The sequence below is a fragment of the Rhinatrema bivittatum genome, chromosome 1 (assembly GCF_901001135.1).
Source record: "Rhinatrema bivittatum chromosome 1, aRhiBiv1.1, whole genome shotgun sequence".
In the NCBI taxonomy this organism is placed as follows: domain Eukaryota; kingdom Metazoa; phylum Chordata; class Amphibia; order Gymnophiona; family Rhinatrematidae; genus Rhinatrema; species Rhinatrema bivittatum.
This window is the reverse complement of record NC_042615.1, coordinates 451,569,835-451,592,978: the sequence shown is the minus strand read 5'-3', so window position 1 is coordinate 451,592,978 and position 23,144 is coordinate 451,569,835. Positions and strand designations below refer to the sequence as shown.

At 40.4% G+C, this 23,144-nt stretch overlaps 1 long non-coding RNA gene across 1 annotated transcript in view; it reads left to right on the top strand.

Annotated features, from left to right (window-relative positions):
* LOC115093514 overlaps window positions 1-23,144 on the top strand; it is a 1,236,544-nt gene that overhangs the window by 1,205,959 nt on the left and 7,441 nt on the right. Inside the window, exon 4 of the long non-coding RNA XR_003857332.1 lies at window positions 15,779-15,887. This is a non-coding gene — a long non-coding RNA (uncharacterized LOC115093514). The remainder of the gene's footprint in view (window positions 1-15,778; window positions 15,888-23,144) is intronic.

Sequence of the window (23,144 nt, the reverse complement as noted above, 5' to 3'; positions counted from 1 at the left end):
GTGTTTACTGAAGAGGATGTTGGGGAGGTACCCGTAATGGAGAAGGTTTTCATGGGTAAGGATTCAGATGGACTGAATCAAATCACGGTGAACCTAGAAGATGTGGTAGACCTGATTGACAAACTGAAGAGTAGTAAATCACCTGGACAGGATGGTATACACCCCAGAGTTCTGAAGGAACTAAAAAATGAAATTTCAGACCTATTAGTAAAAATGTGTAACTTATCATTAAAATCATCCATTGTACCTGAAGACTGGAGGATAGAAAATGTAACCCCAATATTTAAAAAGAGCTCCAGGGGCGATCCGGGAAACTACAGACCGGTTAGCCTAACTTCAGTGCCAGGAAAAATAATGGAAACTGTTCTAAACATCAAAATCACAGAACATATAGAAAGACATGGTTTAATGGAACAAAGTCAGCATGGCTTTACCCAGGGCAAGTCTTGCCTCACAAATCTGCTTCACTTTTTTGAAGGAGTTAATAAACATGTGGATAAAGGTGAACTGGTAGATATAGTATACTTGGATTTTCAGAAGGCGTTTGACAAATTTCCTCATGAGAGGCTTCTAGGTAAAGTAAAAAGTCATGGGATAGGTGGCGATGTCCTTTCGTGGATTGCAAACTGGCTAAAAGACAGGAAACAGATTAGGATTAAATGGGCAATTTTCTCAGTGGAAGGGAGTGGACAGTGGAGTCCCTCAGGGATCTGTATTGGGACCCTTACTTTTCAATATATTTATAAATGATCTGGAAAGAAATACGACGAGTGAGATAATCAAATTTGCAGATGACACAAAATTGTTCAGAGTAGTTAAATCACAAGCAGATTGTGATAAATTGCAGGAAGACCTTGTGAGACTGGAAAATTGGGCATCCAAATGGCAGATGAAATTTAATGTGGATAAGTGCAAGGTGATGCATATAGGGAAAAATAACCCATGCTATAATTACACAATGTTGGGTTCCATATTAGGTGCTACAACCCAAGAAAGAGATCTAGGTGTCATAGTGGATAACACATTGAAATTGTCGGTACAGTGTGCTGCGGCAGTCAAAAAAGCAAACAGAATGTTGGGAATTATTAGAAAGGGAATGGTGAATAAAACGGAAAATGTCATAATGCCTCTGTATCGCTCCATGGTGAGACCGCACCTTGAATACTGTGTACAATTCTGGTCGCCGCATCTCAAAGATATAATTGCGATGGAGAAGGTACAGAGAAGGGCTATCAAAATAATGGGAATGGAACAACTCTCGTATGAGGAAAGACTAAAGAGGTTAGGACTTTTCAGCTTGGAAAAGAGACGACTGAGGGGGGATATGATAGAGGTGTTGAAAATCATGAGAGGTCTAGAACGGGTAGATGTGAATCGGTTATTTACTCTTTCGGATAGTAGAAAGACTAGGGGGCACTCCATGAAGTTAGCATGGGGCACATTTAAAACTAATCGGAGAAAGTTCTTTTTACTCAACGCACAATTAAACTCTGGAATTTGTTGCCAGAGGATGTGGTTAGTGCAGTTAATATAGCTGTGTTTAAAAAAGGATTGGATACATTCTTGGAGGAGAAGTCCATTACCTGCTATTAAGTTCACTTAGAGAATAACCACTGCCATTAGCAATGGTTACATGGAATAGACTTAGTTTTTGGGTACTTGCCAAGTTCTTATGGCCTGGATTGGCCACTGTTGGAAACAGGATGCTGGGCTTGATGGACCCTTGGTCTGACCCAGTATGGCATTTTCTTATGTTCTTCTTATGTTCTTAAGGAAGTAATATCCAAGGTGTTGGTTGGAGTGCAGGGCATTGACTATATCATGGTGCCATGTACCTGATGTGTCCCTTCTCTTCCCCATCTTTGAGCTGACCAATCAAGACCCAGTCAACATGGATTTACCCAAGGGAAGCTTTACCTAACAAATCTGCTTCATTTTTTTGAAGGGGTTAATAAACATGTGGATAAAGGTGAAGCGGTAGATGTAGTGTATTTGGATTTTCAGAAGGTGTTTGACAAAGTCCCTCATTAGAGGCTTCTAAGAGAACTAAAAAGTCATGGAATAGGAGGCGATGTCCTTTCGTGGATTACAAACTGGTTAAAAGACAGTAAACAGAGTAGGATTAAATGGTCAATTTTCTCAGTGGAAAAGGGTAAACAGTGGAGTGCCTCAGGGATCTGTACTTGGACCGGTGCTTTTCAATATATAAATAGATGATCTAGAAAGGAATATGATGAGTGAGGTTATCAAATTTGCAGACGATACAAAACTACTCAGAGTAGTTAAATCACAAGCAGATTGTAATACATTACAGGAGGACCTTGCACGACTGGAAGATAGGGCATCCAAATGACAGATGACATTTAATGTGGACAAGTGCAAGGTGTTGCATATAGGGAAAAATAAACCTTGCTGTAGTTACACGATGTTAGGTTCCATATTAGGAACTACCACCCAGGAAAAAGATCTAGGCATCATAGTGGATACTTTAAAATCGTCAGCTTAGTGTGCTGCAGCAGTCAAAAAAAGCAAACAGAATGTTTGGAATTATTAGGAAGGGAATGGTGAGACCACACCTTGAATACTCTGCACAATTCTGGTCACACATCTCAAAAGAGATATAGCTGCAATGGAGAAGGTACAGAGAAGAGCAACCAAAATGATAAAGGGGATGGAACAGCTCCCCTATGAGGAAAGGCTGAAGAGGTTAGGGCTGTTCAGCTTGGAGAAGAGACGGCTGAGGAGGGATAGAGGTCTTTAAGATCATGAGAGGTCTTGATCGAGTAGATGTGAATCGGTTATTTACGCTTTCGGTTAATTGAAGGACTAGGGGTCATTCCATGAAGTTAACAAGTAGCACATTTAAGACTAATCGGAGAAAATTATTTTTCACTCACGCACAATTAAACTCTGGAATTTGTTGCCAGAGGATATGGTTAAAGCAGTTAGTGTAGCTGGATTCAAGAAATGTTTAAGTTCTTGGAAGAGAAGTTAATTAACCACTATTAATCAAGTTGACTTAGGGAGTAGCCACTGCTATTAATTGCATCAATAGTATGGGATCTTCTTGGTGATTTGGGTAATTGCCAGGTTCTTGTGGCTTGGTTTGGCCTCTGGAAACAGGATGCTGGGCTTGATGGACCCTTGATCTGACTCAGCATGGCAATATCTCTTGTTCTTTTGTTCTTATGTTTGGAAATCCTGCTGTGGCTTGTGAGATGGAGGGGAAGAGAGGAAAACCTGGTGGAAGGCTTAACTGAAAGGAATGAAGAGCCACCATCATGCTTTTCTTCCAAAGTGGCCTGTCTCACACATTTAGGGTTCATGTGTGCATAATTAATTCCATACATAGCAACACCAGAACTTGTTTTGTCTCAGCTTTGTGGGTGTGGAGTACACAAGCAAAAGATAGTGATTGCGAAAATGTCAGGGATATAGGATTTCTCCCCAGCCCATCTATCACCAGAGGTGGTGCAGACAACTGGAAGCAGCTGGAAAGCAGTTGGATGCACTATTTTCTGGGGTCAGCTTGGCAGCAGACATGGTGCTCCATGACCCCCAGTAGGCCTCAGAGGCTTGCCTCTTACTGGATGGACCAGCACAGGACAAGTTAGCCTTGTCTCATGCTGGGTGTTCCGGGCAACAGAGCAGACGAGATTGGCTCAGCTAGTCCTATGTTAGGTGGCATGAAGCAACAGATGTTTCAATTGGTCCCACAACAGGCAGTCTGCAGCATTAAAAAGGGGAGATTAGTTTTGGGGGTAAGGGGCTCAAATAGTTGCACTTTTAGAATAACTGCTATTGAACAGAGTCACAGACTTGTTTAATTACATAAACCTGTCTCCTCAAGTTGTGTTTATGGTGTTAGGGGACCAGCAGGTGGATATGTGATGAGAATGAAGCAGGGGAGATCTGAAAATGCTCATGATTGCCTACATTATGAGGTTTTCTAGTCTTTACAATTATGCACATCCTAGAATTCCCCCTTTATTAACAGCTAGTTCGCAAACAATATCTTAAAAGTAAAGCTTGCATTAGCTAGCTTTTCATTCAGTACACTGATTTAAATGTTTCCTTTCAATCCTGTTCTAAAAATTAAAGAATATTTGTTCTGTCCCTGTTATAGTCAAGCTTAGAAGTTTGATTTTAAAAAATCCAAACAAGATGTTTAAAGTGTAAAGACTAATACTGATACATTGTTAAATTAGGCATGCTTTCTTGCCTTTGAAGCCTTGTTATACAAAGATCATCTGAAACTTTTGCATTTTCACAATTTATTTATTTATTTATTTATTTATTTATTTATTTACTTTTCTATACCGAAGATCATGTACAAGTACATATCGGTTCGGTTTACAGTGAACCAACAGTTGGAAATTACATCAAACAATAAGAACATAATTTAACTAAACCTTGTACAGCCAACAATAAGAACATAATTAACAAAATTGTACTAGAGTAGAACTGTAGTTGAACAAGCATAACGAGTGGAATATAGGGAATATCGTTGTGTATATATATAGTTGTGTATATATATATATATATATATAGTATATATATGTATATATAGTTGTATATATATCGTTGTATAAATATAGTTGTAACTTATTTAAAACACATCAGAATTAGATAGTCAATGCAGTTCCTCACAATGCAAACTGGTGAATAGAGATTTTCTTCTATATGGCTTTTTTTTCTTATTCTGTTTCATCAAGCCTCCTCACTCATAAAAAGTAGCATAAAAGACCATCCTTGTATGTTACAGTACATAAAACCAGTACAATTTTCTAGTTCAAGGACTAAAGTTAAAAAAAAAAAGCTAGATCCTCTTTGAGCACCAGAATTATTTCAGATATGCATACTTCAAATTGTAAGATCTACCTTCTAACAATTATATAATTACTGCAGAATCATTAACAGCTATGTGCAATTCCCTCAATTTCATTCAGCCTCTGGAAAGTCAAGTTTTTACTCTTAAAAAAAAACTATAAATGCATTTTTTTCTAAAATTCAACATACCCTCCAACATTTTGAACCCCCTCAAAGATTCCATTCAGCCAGCAGATAAAGTAAACAAAGACCTCAGGCAGTTAAGAAGAATATGGGTAACATGGGGTATTTTACAAATACTTGTTTACGCAGAAGGAAGAGAACATTTAGAAGGGCAGCAGTAGATAGGCAGGAGACAATTAGCAGCATATACAACATTGCAGTAGTAATGGATAACTTATTGAACAATGTTGCATCCCCATGGCTCAGCGCAATTTTAAAATTCTATTTTCCTACAAAGAACGCTATGATCCTCTAACCGGAATCTGCTGGAAATTCCTTCCCTGAGACAAGCACGCTTAGTAACAACTAGAGAGAATTTTCCATTGTGGGCCCAATGTTTTGAACTCATTTCTGCCACAGTTATGCAGTGTCCTTGACACAAAAGATTTCAAGAAGGCTCTAGAAACACTTTTGTATTCCACAGGTTTTCAGTCTTGAAAAATGTAGCCATACAGAATTTAGGGGGTCATTTATCAAAGTGCTATATGTTTTCGCATGCAAAAAATGCCTTTAACGCATGCGTAAAACCATAATGCATGGTGCGATGCAAACGAGAAAACGTGGAGGATTTTTGGCCAAGTGGGCTGGGCTCACAGTTTTGCTTAATGTGAATTTTAACTACATCTCTTTCATTTCCATAAAGCCATGTGATAAGGCTTTATTGTAATCTTTTCAGTTCTTAGAGAACCAGCCTATCAAGGCCCTCCTACACCCACTGGGGGGGGGGGGGGGGGGGCGAGAGAGAGAGAGAGACACTAGCCATAATGCTCTCACACTAGATAGGTATTTATATCTCTATGGGAGGCCCACCTAGTAACTCGAGGTGAGGTTTAGGTATTAGTGTAGGGGTTAGGGGCCTCTTTGACATTCAAAGTGAGACGTACGAACAGAGCAGTGCTCTCTTGTGAAGATTTGATGACCTTCAGAGTGAGGAAACTCACCCAAAGATGAGATTTGTGCAATGTTCTCTCAACCTAGCTTGATGTTACCCAGATAGAGTCTATCAAGCTAGGTTGAGAGAACATTGCACAAATCTCATCTTTGGCTGAGTTTCCTCACTCTGAAGGTCATCAAATCTTCACAAAAGAGCACTGTTCTGTTCGTACGTCTCACTTTGAATATCAAAGTGGCCCCTAACCCCTACACTAATACCTAAACCTCACCTCGAGTTACTAGGTGGGCCTCCCATTCATCAAGCCTCCTCACTCATAAAAAGTAGCATAAAAGACAATCCTTGTGTTACAGTACATAAAATACCTATCTAGTGTGAGGGTATTATGGCTTCTCTTTCTCTCTTTCTCTCTCTCTCAGCCCTGGTAGCTAGGCTGGCTCTTCAGGAGCTTAAAACTACTAACCAGTGGGAAATACAACAATTCTGGCACTTATTACAAAGTGTGAAAACATTATTGCAATTTGCGCAAAGATAGCACTTCATGTATATATTAGTGCAAATTGCAATAAACTGCCTATTAGCATAAAACACACCCCTTTTCCTATCACATGCAATATAGCACATTTTGATAAATCCAGGCCTTAATGATTATATGTAATTTATTGTTTTATATTGCTGTTTCATACATTGTCTGGTTTTTAATTTATTGTTACACTTTTGTATGCACTTTGTACCCTTTCCCAGTCAGAGGGCATGGGAAACAAGTAATTTTTAAATAAAATAAATATTGGCTTTCCCACACATACCAAACCAGCCTCATCTCATGCACTCACTAAGAAGCTGATGTAGCAATCTAAGAAGACTTTTCAGAAAAGGAGACGTCACACAAAAATTAATGCAAACTGCCCAGCTGCATGCAAAAAGCACTAAATTAAGCATAGAGTGCTATTTTTCACTTTATGCCTCCCTTTTACAAGACAATTTCACTAAAATGGACTTTTTAATGGTGAACATTTCTACATAATTCACTATGCATGAAAGTTTGTTTAAATTAATGAGCTGCTGAAATACAAAATCATTAGAGACCTTTGTTTTTAGTTTTTATTTTATTTTCCCTGGGAATTTCAATGTTATAACAAAAAAATGGAAAAATGACATTTTTATTGATTTTTCTCCTGTGTGTTATAACAAAGTCATTTTCCTACTGATTTGGTTTCATAATACAATTGATTTCCTAGCAAATATACCATTAAAAACTGAAAACAGCAGTCCCTAAAAATCATTCAAAGCAGATCATTAATTTGTGAATTAGTGAAAACAGGTACATGAAAGAAGCTGTGTAGGCCCATTTTCACAAAAAAGAGGACTACACATCAATAGAGTACATTCTCCATACCTCAGTGAGGTATAGTTATCATTACAGCCAGCCTGGGTGGGCGGTAGTTCATGCGCGCCCTAGTACCTGCTGTTTGAAGAGGCTGCACAGCTCACCTGAAACATTCCTTGCATGTTTTCAAAACTCCTGACTAGCCCATGTGGGTACCCCTGATCTGTCTGTAATATAAAATAAATGATCCCTTTATTAAGACTTTAACCCTTCAAGCCCTGATCCCTTGCCTTCCCAGAAAAGTGACAGCATCAAACTGGGCCTCCCCACCTCCATTTTTCCTCCAAAACTAAACTCTTAAATGGGGTGGGTCTTCTGGGGACAGGAGTGATCCCCACTGGCAGTGGTGCAGTATTGAAAAATAGCAGCAAATGATCCCATGTTCTACTTTGCCCCAGCACATGCACTGGATCCGTGGGGGTCAGCAGGTGCCATTTTCCAAGATGGTGTCATGGGGCAAGAGCACGTGGGTATTGCTTATGCTCCCAGAAGACCATCCTATCTATAGAGTAACATATTGGTAGACACAGGGGAGTAGAGGTGCAGATGAAGGCTCTAAATTTATTGTATTTATTTGGATTTAGCTCACATCTTTTCATGGTAGGAGCTCAAGATGGCGCCGGCCGTCCATTGCTCCTACCATGTGACAGGGGCCGACCAATGGCACCGGTAGCCCCTGTGACATAGTGAGGGCAAAGGCTATCTGCACCATTTTGAATACTGGCAGCCGACGGCCCGAGTGCAGGAGATCACTCCAGGACCTCCGCTGGACCACCAGGGACTTTTGGGGGGACTCCTGTTTCAATCTTTCCCATCCATACCATATTTCTACATGGTGCCCAAGATCCATAAATCCTTGCTCACACCTCCTGGACTTCCAATCGTCTCGGGCATTGGTTCAGTGTTCGAGCCTATTGCGAAATATATTGACCACCTTTTACAACCACTGGTAGGGCAAGTTCAATCATACGTGAGGGATTCTATGGATTTTTTATATTGCATTAAGGATGTTCAACATCTTCATGTTCAGTGGTTAGTCACTGCTGACATTACCTCGCTGTATACATGTATTCCTCCTACTGTGTGAGTAAACATTGGGTATCTTCGGTATACAGCGTATAAATGTATACGCTGTATACATGTATTCCTCAGCTCTTATAATCCTTAGAAAAGTGTTGAAACAGGTAGTAGTTTCCAGGAAAAAGTATTGTTTAATGGTGGAATTGGCTGAACTTGTCTTGACTGAAAGTTACTTCCAGTTTGAAGTCTTCTACAAACAGATAAGAGGGATTCCCATGGGCTCGCCCCTAGCTCCACCTGTGGCAGGGCTTTATGTGGCAGAATATGAGTTAAAGTTCATTTATGAATCCAGGTTTTTTTTGAAAACGTCATCACCTGGAAAAGGTACATAGATGACCTTTTCTTTTTGTGGAAGGGTAGCGAAGAGGCATTGTTGGAATTCCAGGAACATATGAATCAGTGTGATGCCAATTTACAATTTACTTTCCTTAAAAATGTGACTACTGTGACATTTCTTGATATGGTGGTAAGCAAAGGTTTCCAGAATATGGAGACAACGGTGTACAGGAAGCCCACCGATAGAAATACTTTATTTCATGCAGATAGTTTCCATCCCAGAAAATGTAAGGAAAATATACCTTATGGACAATTCTTGCGATATCGAAGGTTGTGTTCTACTGTGGAAGATTATAAAGTTACGTCACAGGAGCTAACTGCCAGATATTTAGAACATGGTAACAGTAAAAAAGTGGTTAGAAAAGCATTCAAACGAGGACTCTATGCAAATCCTGAAAATCTCTTGAAGGTTCAACATAAAGAACACATATCTAGAATTGTTTGCACTCTTCCATATTCCTCCAAAACCATGGCTATTAAGCAAAGCATCATACAGTATTGGTCATTGTCAACTTTGCCATGTTTTGTTGATCCGATTTTTGCCACCAAAAAAGGTAAAACTTTGAGGGACAAGTTAAAACAAAATTTTGTAATGGATGTTCAATCTCATGGACAATTTCAATGTGGGCATTGCTCTGTCTGTTCACATATGCTAGCTATACAGCAGTATCAATTCGATGTAGGGTCACGTCCTTGTATTTTACCGGGGCATTTTTCCTGTTCGAGATTGGTTTATGCAATAATATGTCCTTGCTCATTGGCATATATTGGTCACACCAATAGAACCAACCGACAACGAATAGTGGAGCATAAAATATGCGTCAGGACAGGTAAAGAGTCTTCCCCCTTGGTTGCTCATTGGAGCCAGGAGAAACAGTGTAGAGGATATTAAATATTAGGGATGTGCAGAGGGACGCCATACGTTGCATTCATGATTCGGATTCGTCGGGGAGCAGATACGTTGCATTCGGCCGTATGGCGCCCCGATGCGTTAATACGGCAATTTCTATTCGTGTCCCAGCTAAAATTAAAATTAACTACAACCCCCCCCCCCCCCCCTCCAAGACTTACCAAAATTCCCTGGTGGTCCAGCAGGGAGTCCAGGAGCCATTCCCTGCACTCTCACACACTCTGTGCCGGTTTCATCATGGTGCCGATAGCCCTTTGTCACAGGGGCTACCGGTGCCATTGGTCAGCCCCTGTCACATGGTCATCGGCACCATCTTGTGCTCCTATCATGTTACAGGGGCTGACCAATGGCACCGGTAGCCCCTGTGACATAGTATGGGCAAAGGCTATCGGTGCCATTTTGAGTACTGGCATCGGACGGCCGGAGTACAGGAGGTCACTCCGGGTCCCCCGTTGGACCACCAGGGACTTTTGGCCAGCTTGGGGGGGCTCCTGACCCCCACAAGACTTGCCAAAAGACCAGCGGGGGTCCGGGAGCAACCTCCTGCACGCCGGCCGTCCGATGCCAGTATTCAAAATGACGCCGATCGCCTTTGTCCTCACTATGTCACAGGGGCCGACCGTCGGTACTATTGTTGCATTGACTGCCGGTGCAGCAGCCAGGTATGCCTTTTTTGGTTTTGTAGGAGTGTTGGTTGTGCTATTGTGATAGCAAGGCATATAATTTTGAAGTTAGTAAGGATATGCATTATAGGTTCTACTGGGAATGTGTATGAAAAGCAGCTAAGTTGAGTACGCTTTGAGATTCAGTTGGTGACGGTTTCATATATTAAGTAAGAGGCAGATTTTATAAATCTGCGCACACACGTACTTTTGTTCGCGCACCAGGCGCGAACAAGAGTATGCGGGATTTCAATAGATACGCGCATAGCCGCACATATCCATTAAAATCAGGGGCGGCGCGCGCAAGGCTGCCCAAAATTGGCAGCCTGCACGTGTCGAGCCGCACAGCCTGCCTCCATTCCCTCCGAGGCCGCTCCGAAATCGGAGCGGCCTCAGAGGGAACTTTCCTTCGCCCTTCCCCTCCCTTCCCCTACCTAACCCACCTCCCCCCCTACCTCCATCCCAAAAGTTACGCCTGCTGGAAGCAGGCGTAACTTTGCGCGCCGGGCCGGCTGTCGCGCTCCATGTTCCGGTCCAGGGGCCGCTGTCATGCCTCAGAATGCCCCCGGGCCGGAACCACACCCCCGAAACACCGCGTCACTCCTGGTACGCCCCCCGACACGCCCCTCCATGCTTACCCCGGGACTTACGCATGTCCTGGGGCTCGCGCGCGCCACCGAGCCTATGCAAAATAGGCTCGGCGCGTGCAGTGGGGGTTTGGGGTAGGTTTTCGGGGGGTACACGCGTATCCCTATTAAGAATAGGGAAGACTAGTGAATAGTCAGACAATTGTGCTGTTGGGTTAAATCATTTATAGAGTTATAAGTGGTGTTTAACCACAGGATGTAAAAATACATGTGTTTTTGTTATATTTTGAAACAACTTGCATTTTGAATAAGTTGTACTCTTGTAAAATCTGGTTGGCAACTTCACATTGCTTTAATTGAGTGAATGTGTGAGTGAGTGAATTTTATGACACACTTTCTATGTGATTTGGTAATTTTTGATGATAAAGATTTGCTCTCTATTATGATTCATGTATAGTTTACATTAGTGTTGAGAAAGTGATAAACTTCACCCAATTTGTGTACCTTATACGGTTTACAAAACTGTAGGCCATATTGGGAGCTAGGTTAATACTAGCGGGTTACAACTCTTCAGAGATTGAATGGGTTTATTTCTATCAATTAATCAAGTTTTTTTATTATATATTTAAAAGAATATATAAACTAATCTCATAGCAAGGAAGTTGTAGGCAGTGTACAAGAGTTAACATACATAAAAACAAATAAAAATATCTAATATTCTTTATATACCAAAATCAATTAGACATACAAAACCTGCTCATATCCCCAAACTATCGGTCTCAACATCAGATGGTAATTTCTGATCAAGTGCCTTCACAAACAAATACGATTTCAAGGATTTTATAAAAAGCCATGACATGTGGTGTAACACAAAGCTGATCAGCAAGCGAGTTCCTAAAGGGTTTTGTGTATCCCGACTAACAGGCCCGCGACTGGCTCTACTCGCCCCCGATGCCTGGGTCCTTGATCTGGCCCTTCCTCGTTAGCAGCGGTAGGCAGTCGCCTATGCACCCACGCTCCCGCTATGGTCCCAGGTTCCTCCAGCAGCTCCTCTGCCTCCTCCGGTCCCAATTAGTTCACCCCATATGCGTTAAGGGGAGATGCCGCCACTACGAAGTTTGTCTGTCTGCCTTAGGCATGCGTGCACCCTCCCTGACTTTAAAGGGGCTGTGGCGGGAAACCGTCCCGTGGCCCTGGATGATGTGGTCTCCAGGCTCCACTATTTAAGGCAGGCTCCACCATCTGGTCTTTACCTTGGCAACAGGTCTCCACGCTACCAATCATATGCTTAGTTACTGTTCGTTCATTTTCCTGTTCCTGTACTTGATCTAGTTCCAGTCCTGCGTTCCTGTTCCAGTCCTTGTACTTCAGTTCAAGCTTCCTGTTTTCCTGATACTCTTTGGATGGATTTTCTGGCTTGACACTCGCTTGTTCCTGATCATGCTTTGGATGGATTCCCTGGCTCGGACCCTTGCTTTACCTGACGTTTCCAGCCGCCTGCCCTGACTTCAGCTTGTACCTGATCTTGTCTCCAGCTGCTGCCCTGACTTCAGCTAGTACCTCACTTTGCATTCAGCTGACTACTTATAAGCCTGAACGTAAAATGTACCTGACTCCTAGCCTGCTTCAGCCTGTCCAGGCTTCTGGATCCAGGCCCTGTCTTGAACCTAGCTCCATGAGACCCTGTGTCTCCACTGCTTCCTGGCTCCCTGCCTTGAGCACCCTCCACAGGATCAATCACGTGGAGGCCCGCCTAAGACCAGTTGGCCTCTGTACCCAACGGCTCAACCTGCGGGAACGAGGCTGGTATTGGTGAAGCTCCAGTTGGCCTCTGCTTCCTGTTCTGCTCCACCTCTCGACAGTGGGGACCCGTGAGGGCTTCCCCACAGGTAGTATAAACTCCACCTCAGGCTAAGGGTCCACCTCCACAACAAGGGGTGGGACAGCAATTCAAGAAGCACTTTACCTTGTGAGTTCCAGACAAGCCAGTTTAATAGCTAGAACTCAAGCACATTTTTATTTGCCGACCTAAGCACTTGGGTAGGTTTATAGACTTGTAGCATTGCATTTGTCCAAGGGCTGGTATCTCCATGTAAAATCCAATGTATTAAAATGACCAACCAGATTAGAGAGACTAGCACAGCAATGGTTATGCATTTGCGAGCCTGTCAGAATTTGGGATGCAGCATTCTGGACTAATTGCAGAGGATGGAGCACATTCATTGGCAAACCAGTGTACAAAGCATTACAATAGTCCAGGCTTACCAACATAAGGGCCTGGAGGAGGGTATGAAAGTCCCAAGGCTCCAGCATTGGCCTAAGTTTTCTAAGCATTTGTAATTTGTAAAATGAAGATTTCAACTCCCTTAATATGTGGAATCAAAGACAAACTGAAATCAATTTTTACACCTAGACTGTGGGCTTGCTGAGTGACTGGGATACTGTAGCCACTGAACTGAAAGACAGAGAATATTACTAAGGGGAAATGTATTGATGACTTCGTTTTTTGCAGTGTTCAATAACAATTTATTGTGAGACAACCAGCAATTAACAGAATTTAGACATAATGAAACAAAGGTTTTGGACCAGAATGAATTGAATGGTACAAAGAATTGAATGGCATCCAAATAAACTTCATTGTTTTGCTCTGAGACAGGCCAAAACTTTAGAGGGGAGAGAGACAAATAATGAAAATGTTTGCTGACAAGGCAGAGCCTCGTGGAACAGAATAGTTACATATTCCAGTCCAAAACAGCATTTCCAATTTTTTAGTTTGTTTACATACAAATTGAACTAATGAATGACAGTACTGGAGATACCAAAATGATTTCAAACGTGCTAGAAGAATAGCATTGGTTGGAGGCCAGATGTTCAGGCAACATCCATACTAGTATTTACGAGCTTTGTGTTTCATCTGGAAAGGAAATTGGGAGAGCTGGGTGTTATCTTGTATATTCTATTGAAAATGGTAGAGTACAATAGAGGAAGTTGACAAAAACTGTCTCAGATCAATAGTGATATCTTACAAGAATTAAAACTTCATGGCTGGCAACTTTTTTATTCTTAGCAGTGTGGACAGGTATAATTGAGTTACTGGATATTCTTTTTCTGCTGTCATTTATTCTGATAATATGGTTTATATCCTTGTTGAGTCTAATTTGGACAAGTGCAAAGTGATATACATAAAGACCTAGGTAAAAAACTTTAACAGGAACAGTAAGATTGTCTTGAATGCACCAAAAATTGCATACTATGTAGTAAAACCTAGGGGTGTGCATTAGTTTGCAACGTATTGGCAATCCGCAACGTATAGGGCCATATTTGTTGTATTCGTGGGGAAGTGAAATGTATCACGATTCCCAAGAAAACAACAAATCTTCACCAAATTATTTGACTGTCTAAAGGAGCTAATTTAAACAAAACCCCCACCCTCCTGACCCCCACAAGATTTGCCAAAAGTCCCTGGTGGTCCAGCGGGGGTCCAGGAGCGATCTCCTGCACTCTGGCTGTCGGCTGCCGGTATTCAAAATGGCGCCGATAGCCTTTGCCATTACTATGTCACAGGAGCCGACCAATGGAACCGGTAGACCCTGTGACTTAGTAAGAGCAAAAGCTATCAGTGCCATTTTGAATACCAGCAGCAGACTGCATGAGTGAAGTAGATGGCTCCCGGACCCCCGCTGGACCACCAGGGAGTTTTGGTAAGTCGTGGGTGGGGTCAGGAGGGTGAGCGGCTGTAGTTAAATTTTAGCTGGGAAACGAATAAGAATGAATGCATGAACGGATCAGGACCCCCCCCCCTTGCCGAATGCAACGTATCTGCCCCCCCCCCCCCCCACGAATACAAATACTGAATGTAATGTATGCGGTCCCTCTGCACATCCCTAGTAAAACAATTGTGCATTTTGAGACTGTCTCCAAACAAATTAACAGGAAAGCTTTAAAATTAGTACTTATCCTCATATAATTAAGGGAGAATTATTATTTTTTAATTGATAGACCAACTACTGTAGACATACTAATCTATGCAACAAAACCTCCTGGGGCTCCATTTCCAGTAGGGACAAAAGAAATATTGAAGTACTTTGTTGACCTGGGCACTTAAACTCAGACATTTGCACATTAAAGTAGCTCTAGACTGTGATAAAAATGTAAATGTGTTATCCACTTATATGGAGGCAGTGCAGATCAATTCAAAGTAAACCACAAGGTTGAATGATTAATACTTCATTCATTAATGGTGTACAATCTGAACATCTAGGGAGTTATGTAATAACCAGTATTAAAAATGGCAAGATAATGTGAGTTACCTGCTGGTTGTAATGCCGTTGGCACGTTGGGCTTTAATGCCTAATGCACTAAATGAATGAGGTGTGCACTACGCCAACATTATCATGGTACCATTAAAAACAGTGCAGGCATGCTAATGCTGAAATATTCAATTATCCCCATGCTGAATAGCTCAAAGTGAAAGAACTGAATAGTTCAGGGATTCTCCCTTGCTCACCCTCCAGACTAAAATACAGGCCTCCATGGCCCTACTTCCTTTCACACTGACAAGGGTTACTAGGCCCTTCTGATACCCTGTCAAGGACTTTCCTCATGTAATTCTAGTTGGCCATATTAGCCTCTTAGATAATAGGCAATGTAATTTCATGTTTTTCTTTTTTTTTTTTTACTTTTGGCTCATTAGCATGATTCTTGTCATGCTTTGTTAATGTGGGCATTAATGTCCATGAACATGAATTTAACATGTGCATAAATGCTAATACCAATTAGTACTTAGGCCCCCTAATCTGGTAGTATAACATAGGAACATAATATGATGATTAAGTATATTTGGAAGTTCATGAGAAAATGTTTTTGTTTCAGGTGGGAATAAAACATTTCTGCTTCTCTGGCCCTTAACAATCTATTTGGCTGCGCATAACTGACAGATGATGGCACCAGCATTAAAAGCAGTGATAAGCCTCAGCTCCAGGTAGGATTTTAAAATAAATATTAATGTTCATTCTAGGTTAATTTTATAGGAACAACTTTTTCATATGCATGGGATGAAGGAAACGCTTGAAAATGTTTGGCTGCTGTCATAAAAAATTGGATGTTCCCTATGAATTTTTTAAAGTAATATTTTGATCTAATTAAGACATTTCATTATGTTTAACAATCTTTAGTGTTCTGGACATCCACTGTTAACTCTTGTTCACACACCTTTATTCTCACTTATGTTAGAACATGAAGCATTTGCTTCAGTCATCCAGGGGCAATTTTCAAATTATTTTCTGTGTATACCACACTGGCTTATGCATATAAATGCACCCTATAAAACAGCATGGGGTTTGTGTGCATAAAAGTATGGATGACCACAATTTCCTGCATACTTCTGTGTACACAAAAGATAGGTGTTTTGGGGGGTGGAGAAGGCACAGAGTAGGGATTTACATCCAGATTTTTTAAATTTTAAAATGTATGCATGGAAATTAGCCCATACAAATTACGCAGGGCAAAGATCAGTTATACCTTTTGTTAGGGTTAGATTGTGCAGATTATCTGAGCCAATTTTCAAAGTGAACTTTTGTGCAAAAGTTTGCTTTGAAAATTGGTGCCACTTTTATGACAGAAGACAGAAGTTATTTGGAGTGTTATAAAATTGCCCCTCCTGTGTCTGAAGTCTGATCATTTTTCAGTCATTAGTTATAGGAACTTTATAAAAACCCTATAACTTGTTAACAGTATTGTTCAAATAAATTATCTAATAGATAATGCTCCTAACTGAGATGCCCTTGACACATTGTTGGGCACTCTCATTTTGGCTCTAAATTTTGTAAGGTTCAATTCACTCTGCAATGAGCATAATTCTCTCTTGCTTAATTAGTAATAAATAAGGATATTTTTTTTCTCTTTGCATTACCTCAACTCCAGTGAGACACTCTTCCTGATCCCAATGCCTTAGACTGTAATATAATGCTGGTTTGAAGTATATTTTGCATGTTATTATAGCTAGGGAACTGCAATAGATTTCACTAAGATCCTGTGATCTCTTCTGCTTTTTTTTTTTTTTTCCAATTAAGGTCCTATATATATATATATATATATATATATATATAACAGAAAAGATCACAGGATCTTAGTGAAATCTATTGCAGTTCCCTAGGTGATTCTTTCCTTCCAATAGCAAATTAGGGTTGTCAACTGGCTCCAGATCCCCAGGACAGGCTGATCCAATCCAGGTTTTATCCCACTTCATGCAGGGCCTTGTAGTCTTGCTTTTCTTATGGAACTTAATAAGGAAATCAGAATTACTGGTCCCTTTAAGCAATGAGTAAAATCAAGACCAGATCAACCTGTCCTGAAAATCTGGAACCAGTTGGCAACCCTTAACCAAACTGATCTCAAATAAAATTGAATTTCTTGAAACTCAAGCCAGGCTGGTTTCAAGTAATATTTTTGTTCTGTTTCTTGTGTTTTAGCTTTAAAAATATATTTCATGTTCATTTTTTCTTGTGAAATTAAACAATTCCCTTAGCAGTGACACTTGGCAGTGAAGTGTAAAAACTAAACAATAGGACATCAAGCCTGTTAGTGAATTATTGCTTAGGAAGGCCTGAAATTCTGAAATAAAATTCTATTCTTTCACCCAGTGAGAAACCAAATGCAAAGGGAGGATTCTTTTCAAAAAACCCACTTAGTGGTAAAGTCTACTTCTGTATCGCACACACAGACTTTGCTGTGCTCAGGTAATTGTCTACGTATGGACATAGCTATGCCTGTCGAAGAAGAGGTGTAGCTTACACAATACATACTTCAGCACATACTCTTTAAAATCAAAATGCATGGGGGAGCCCGCTGAGTAGAGAGAGAGGCCCCCAGCGTTCCTGGACTTAGTGCTGGTTTTGAACATCCACGCCGAGAGAAAAGAGAGAACAGCTGAGCCCCGAGTCGGGGGCGGGACTGGTGATGTCATCGGAACGAGCCTGCCCATAAAATCGGCAGGGAAGCGGCGCGCCGAAAGGGTGAGCGGCTTTGCTCGGCTTAGCCCGGAGGAGACCGGAAGACCGGAGGAAGAATTGAGTGAGTCCAGGATTTTGCTTGGGATATTTGTGGACTTTGCTGGTCTAGTCTGACCCATATAATGGGAAGGAAAAGAAAAGTGAAAGGTATCCCTATATCCCCCATAACACCAAGGGGCCCGATGGATGACCATGTTTTTAGACGGGTCGAATCGCCAATAGGGGATAATTCAGGAGGGCAATTTTCAGCCTCCCTGAGCCCTGGCGCAGGACCATCACTTCCCCCACAGCCTTTGGCTACATTACCAGATGGGTTCTTACATTTGGAACCTGGCAGCCTACCTAATGGAAGTGACTGTACAGATTCTAGTAATGTAAAGACGAGTGAAATTTTATGTAGTTCTGAAGGAGAATCAAGAAGGCCAGAGTTATGGCCCCGTGATCCACCTGAAGATATAACATTAAAGGACATTTGGAAAATGATGTCGAAAATGAATGAAAGTGTCTCTCAAATGAATGTCATTGTCAGCAATTGTGAATTTAAACAAACTACAGATTGAGGAACAAAAAAAGGGTGTCTCCAATTTAAAGGAAGATTTGGTGAAGGTAACTACTAAAATGAACCTATTGGAGGATACTGAAAATAATACATATAAGAGTTTATCTACTCATAAAGAACTGGAAAAATTAGAAAATATGATGAGGTATAAAAACCTACGCCTGACTAATTTTCCTCAAACCAGGCTATTATCCCCAATAGAAATGTTCAAAAAATATGTGTGAAATATTACAATATGGAGATAATCTCCCATTAATTTCTAAGAGCTTTTATTTTCCTGATAAATTGGCAGAACAGAGAGAGGGAAAAGTTGAGATTTCAACAATTGGGAGTCTCAACGTTCCTCGAGGAATCTATAGACATCATACAAAAAAGAGCTACCCTATTTGTTTCTCGCCAATTAGAATCTGACAAAGATAGATTGTTTAGAGATTTTCTCAAACATAAAGATCTTAATTTCTGTGGTCAGAGAATATTTGTTTCCTGATGTCTCAAGGGCCACACAGGCCAAGAGGAGGCATTTCCTATCCTTGAAAGATAAATTGCTAGCTATCGGTGCTAGTTTTTCCCTTAAATATCCTTGTATTTTTTATGTAACCTTTCAAGGAAATAAGTATAGTTTCTCAGACCCATTACATTTGGAGACTTTTTTGCAGGATAAAAATTTAGAGGGTGGTAGTAAAGATGGTTAATAAGTGGATAAGAACTCTCTCTCTTCTCAATCATTGTTATATTTATATAAAAAAAAACATATATTCTCTCCCCCAATTATTGGTGATGTAATTGAGATACAAGATATTGATTTGTCTACAATTGTTTCCTTTTCAGTTATTGTATCAATATTACTTATGTATATTTTTGTTTAAAAATTTTTTGAATGAAAATTGAATAAAGAAATAATTAAAAAAAAAATCAAAACACATACATGTATGTGCTGACTCGGTCTCCATCTCCCTGCCATGGAACACCTCTGCTCAACTTGTATAACCAGGTGCATATTTTTTACACACATTCTGTCCTGGGATATTTTATTACAGCCAATTTGAGATATAAAAAACAGGTGCTTCATGTGCATGGATGGTTTTGAAAATTGCTCCCAGAGTAATCCACAGTTTCTTCATGGAAAGTAAGATAGTTGTTATAAAACATGCGATGTATGTGCTCTACTTATTAGGCTGTGTTTCTGAAGTTTTTGTGTTGCACATCCAAATAGTATGAATCTTTTTTTCCACAGCAGCATATTATGGTGTGTCCATTTCAGAAGGAGGCACTAGGAAAGGGCACAGAATTGGTCAGAAAAGATGAGGTTTGTAGTGTAGTAAAAGGTGGCACACTACCTAGTCACCAATGATACCTTGGATCAATCTCTTATAAAATAGTTAGAGTTTTCCCTAAGCTTGGCTACATTATAAGTGCAAAGCACTCCGGGTTGCCCTTCCCAGGTAGGCGTATGGGGCAATTGATATCTCTTTATGATTCACACACCTGGCACATGCTGAAGCATCTGCTTTACTACACTATTTCTTACAATTTATTTACTATGGTGAGTCTGATTTAAACTTCTTTCAGGTACAGTCATTTTAAGCCACTCAAACAATTAATCAACACACAGCAATTCTATATTTGTTCAATTTTAATTGGCTGTACTGCCATTTTTTAAATTAAATCTCCTACATGGAATTTACTTCTGAAAAATGAGTGTATGCTTTCATCTGCTGTTTAGAAAAGCTGTGAAGATTATTTTCTTCCACTTTTAGTGGGTAGATGGAGCTGATTTGAGTTTTATAGAGGTGATTGCAGACTACTTTGATATGCATGGCTATGATATGTAATTTGATTCTTAAGTCAATATGTTATTTATGTTAGTGGTTGTATGTTTTGAGGGTTTTAAGGTAGATTTTAAAAGCCTTGTGTGTGTGCAAAAACAGCCACATTCTCATTCACCAGACACCAGACAGCCGTGCACATGTTATAAAATCCAGGGTCAGTGCATGCAAAAGGGTGCACACGCGAGCCCTAGGGAAGTCCCAATGGCTTTCCCCATTCCCTCTGGTCACCCTCAGCCCTACCTAAATCCCCCCACCTTTATTTTGTAAATTATGCCTGCCTCTGGCAGGCATATCTTGCGCACGCCGGCTGGCTGCTGGCACGTGATCCCCGGCACAGCCGCTGTGCCGGAGACCTCTGTCCCGCTCCGCCCTCACCTCTTTCACAAAGCCCTGGGACATATGCGCGTCCCGAGGCTTTGTGCGCATCGCCGGGCCTATGCAAAATAGGCTCGGCGCATGCAGGAGCAGTTATGCACATAAATCCTGAGGATTTACACGCGTAACCCTTTTAAAATCCGCCCCATAGGTTAGAAAATATCGCATATGTTTGTGCGTGGTGAGATATGCGCGTTTATGGGCACGCACATGGCCCTTTTAAAATCAACTTTTTTTGTGTTTTTATGCTCTTTTTTAATAGATCTTTGTTACATTTTTAAGCCACTTAGAATTATGAGCAGAAAGGTGATACATTTAAAGAAATAGTTTATAACCCTTGGTTGGATAAGCCTTTCTGTAAACTTATGAGGTACTTCTTTATGAAAATATTATGTAAACTGAAAATCAGGTTATTGTGAATAACTGCAAGTTCCACATCCATTAATATTGGGTTTTTCTACTAATATATAATGAAGTATATTTTAAGCAAAGTTGCATTAGTGATAAATTGAAATTGCTAGTTTGATATACTATGCCACACAGTATTTCTTAACAGTTTATATTAAATGAGACTTACTGTCATTTTTTCAAATAATTACTGGACATAAAACCTATAATATTTTAATATTCAAAAAAATTCTATCCCAAAGTTGACAAATCAAATGATCAACCTCATACCAGGCAGCATATTAATACCAATTATGTTGGCTCAGAGTTCTAATCATTGGTCCTTAGTGCTAAAGTCATGTGATCAAAACATAATTTTATTAGATTTTTCTATACATGATAAAACTGTATACTTAGCTCATCTTGATGAAAAACATAATCCACTACCTGAATGGATCCATGTTTTGATATTTCTGCATCAGGGCATAAACAGCTTGCTGCTGGCAGCCATGTTGCACTTTGGCTCGCAATGTCATTCAGGAATATAAATGCTAAATAAACAAATAATTTGGACGGTTGTTTTGGCCCCTATAATATCTTTTCATAGAAGGCTATAGTTTGGAAGCAGCAGCTTTTTTTTTTTTTTTTTTTTTAAATGGGATATTGAAATTGTTGGAAGTTTGTATTCAATGTTATTGCAGGCATGGAATTCCTGTATTGACATTACTATGGTCCTATAGGCAGAGATGCATTCCTGCATCCGTGGTATGCAGACTTATACAAATTAAACACAAGCACTTTGGTTAAAATAAAATGTAGAAGAAAGGGTCAACAAAGAAGTAGGTTATATATTTTTATTGGACAATGTCACTTACAACTTGCTTGTTGGCCTTCATTTCTATATATTCAAGTGGACTTGCAGGACAGCAACAAAGTTGTGCTTAAAATGTTATAAATGAAAAAGAGATTTTTAAACTAGATGCTGCTTAGAATTCTAATCCTCCCATGGTATGGGATTAAAGTGTTAGTTTACAACAACATTCTTTAAACAAATGACATGACAGTCATTCTTCAAACCTGGGTAACTCTTGTTAACGCAAGTGACTTCTGATCATATTTAATTGTATTATATCACCATCTTGAAGGATCATGAGGTCAGGAATATGGAGGCAGTATGAGATTATCTTGCTTAAGGAGAAAGTGAGGCATTCTATAAAACTGGAGCAAAATCATGAAGCCATCTTGCAGAGAACACAGTAATCATAAACTAGGAAAATATGAGAGGGAATGCTAAGACAATTGAATAAACTGTACCGAAATATATGACTTTCCAGTTTTATCTTTCATTCCTATAAGTAATGTGTAGAGAGATTAGATGCTGCCTGCTTCAAGGGGATTATCAACATAAAGATTGAATATAATTGTGTCATAAATTCTGTCAGCCCTGTTTCAAATGTCTTCTCCAGAGTTACCAAGCCCTATAAAATCTCCCTGGAAGACCAATACCTGTGGGAATTAATTTGTTTGAGTCCCCCTCCCCCCATGGAAGGGGGGGAGGGGGAATTTACTAAGCCATTTACCTGGGCAAAATAACTTGATTGGGAATTGCCCTTCACTGCCCAGATAAAAGTATGCATGGACTTTCACTGAACATTAGGGTTGCCAACTGCTCCAGATTTGCAGGACAGGTTGATCCAGTCCAGGTTTTACCCCACTGCATGCAGGGACTTGTAGGTCTGGTTTCCTTTATTTCCTATTAAAAAAAAAAAAAAAAGCCCAGACTACAAGTGCCTGCAAGGCAGTGGGGTAAAGCCAGGACTAGATTAACCTGTTCTGAAAATCTGCAACCAGTTGGTACCCCTACAACACCTTAACTTTGAGCCAGGATAAAAAGAGGTCTTCCTGGGAGTGGGGACATGTGGGGTCTGGGGAATAATGCACATTCTACTTTCAAATGAAGGAATATAGTTTTCCTCTCTCAGTGGCTCAAACAAAAGGGAGATGTAACGTACTTGCTGCAGTTTTAACATGTGTACACTGTGGCTGCTGATTGTTAAAGAAACAATACATATGTGGGG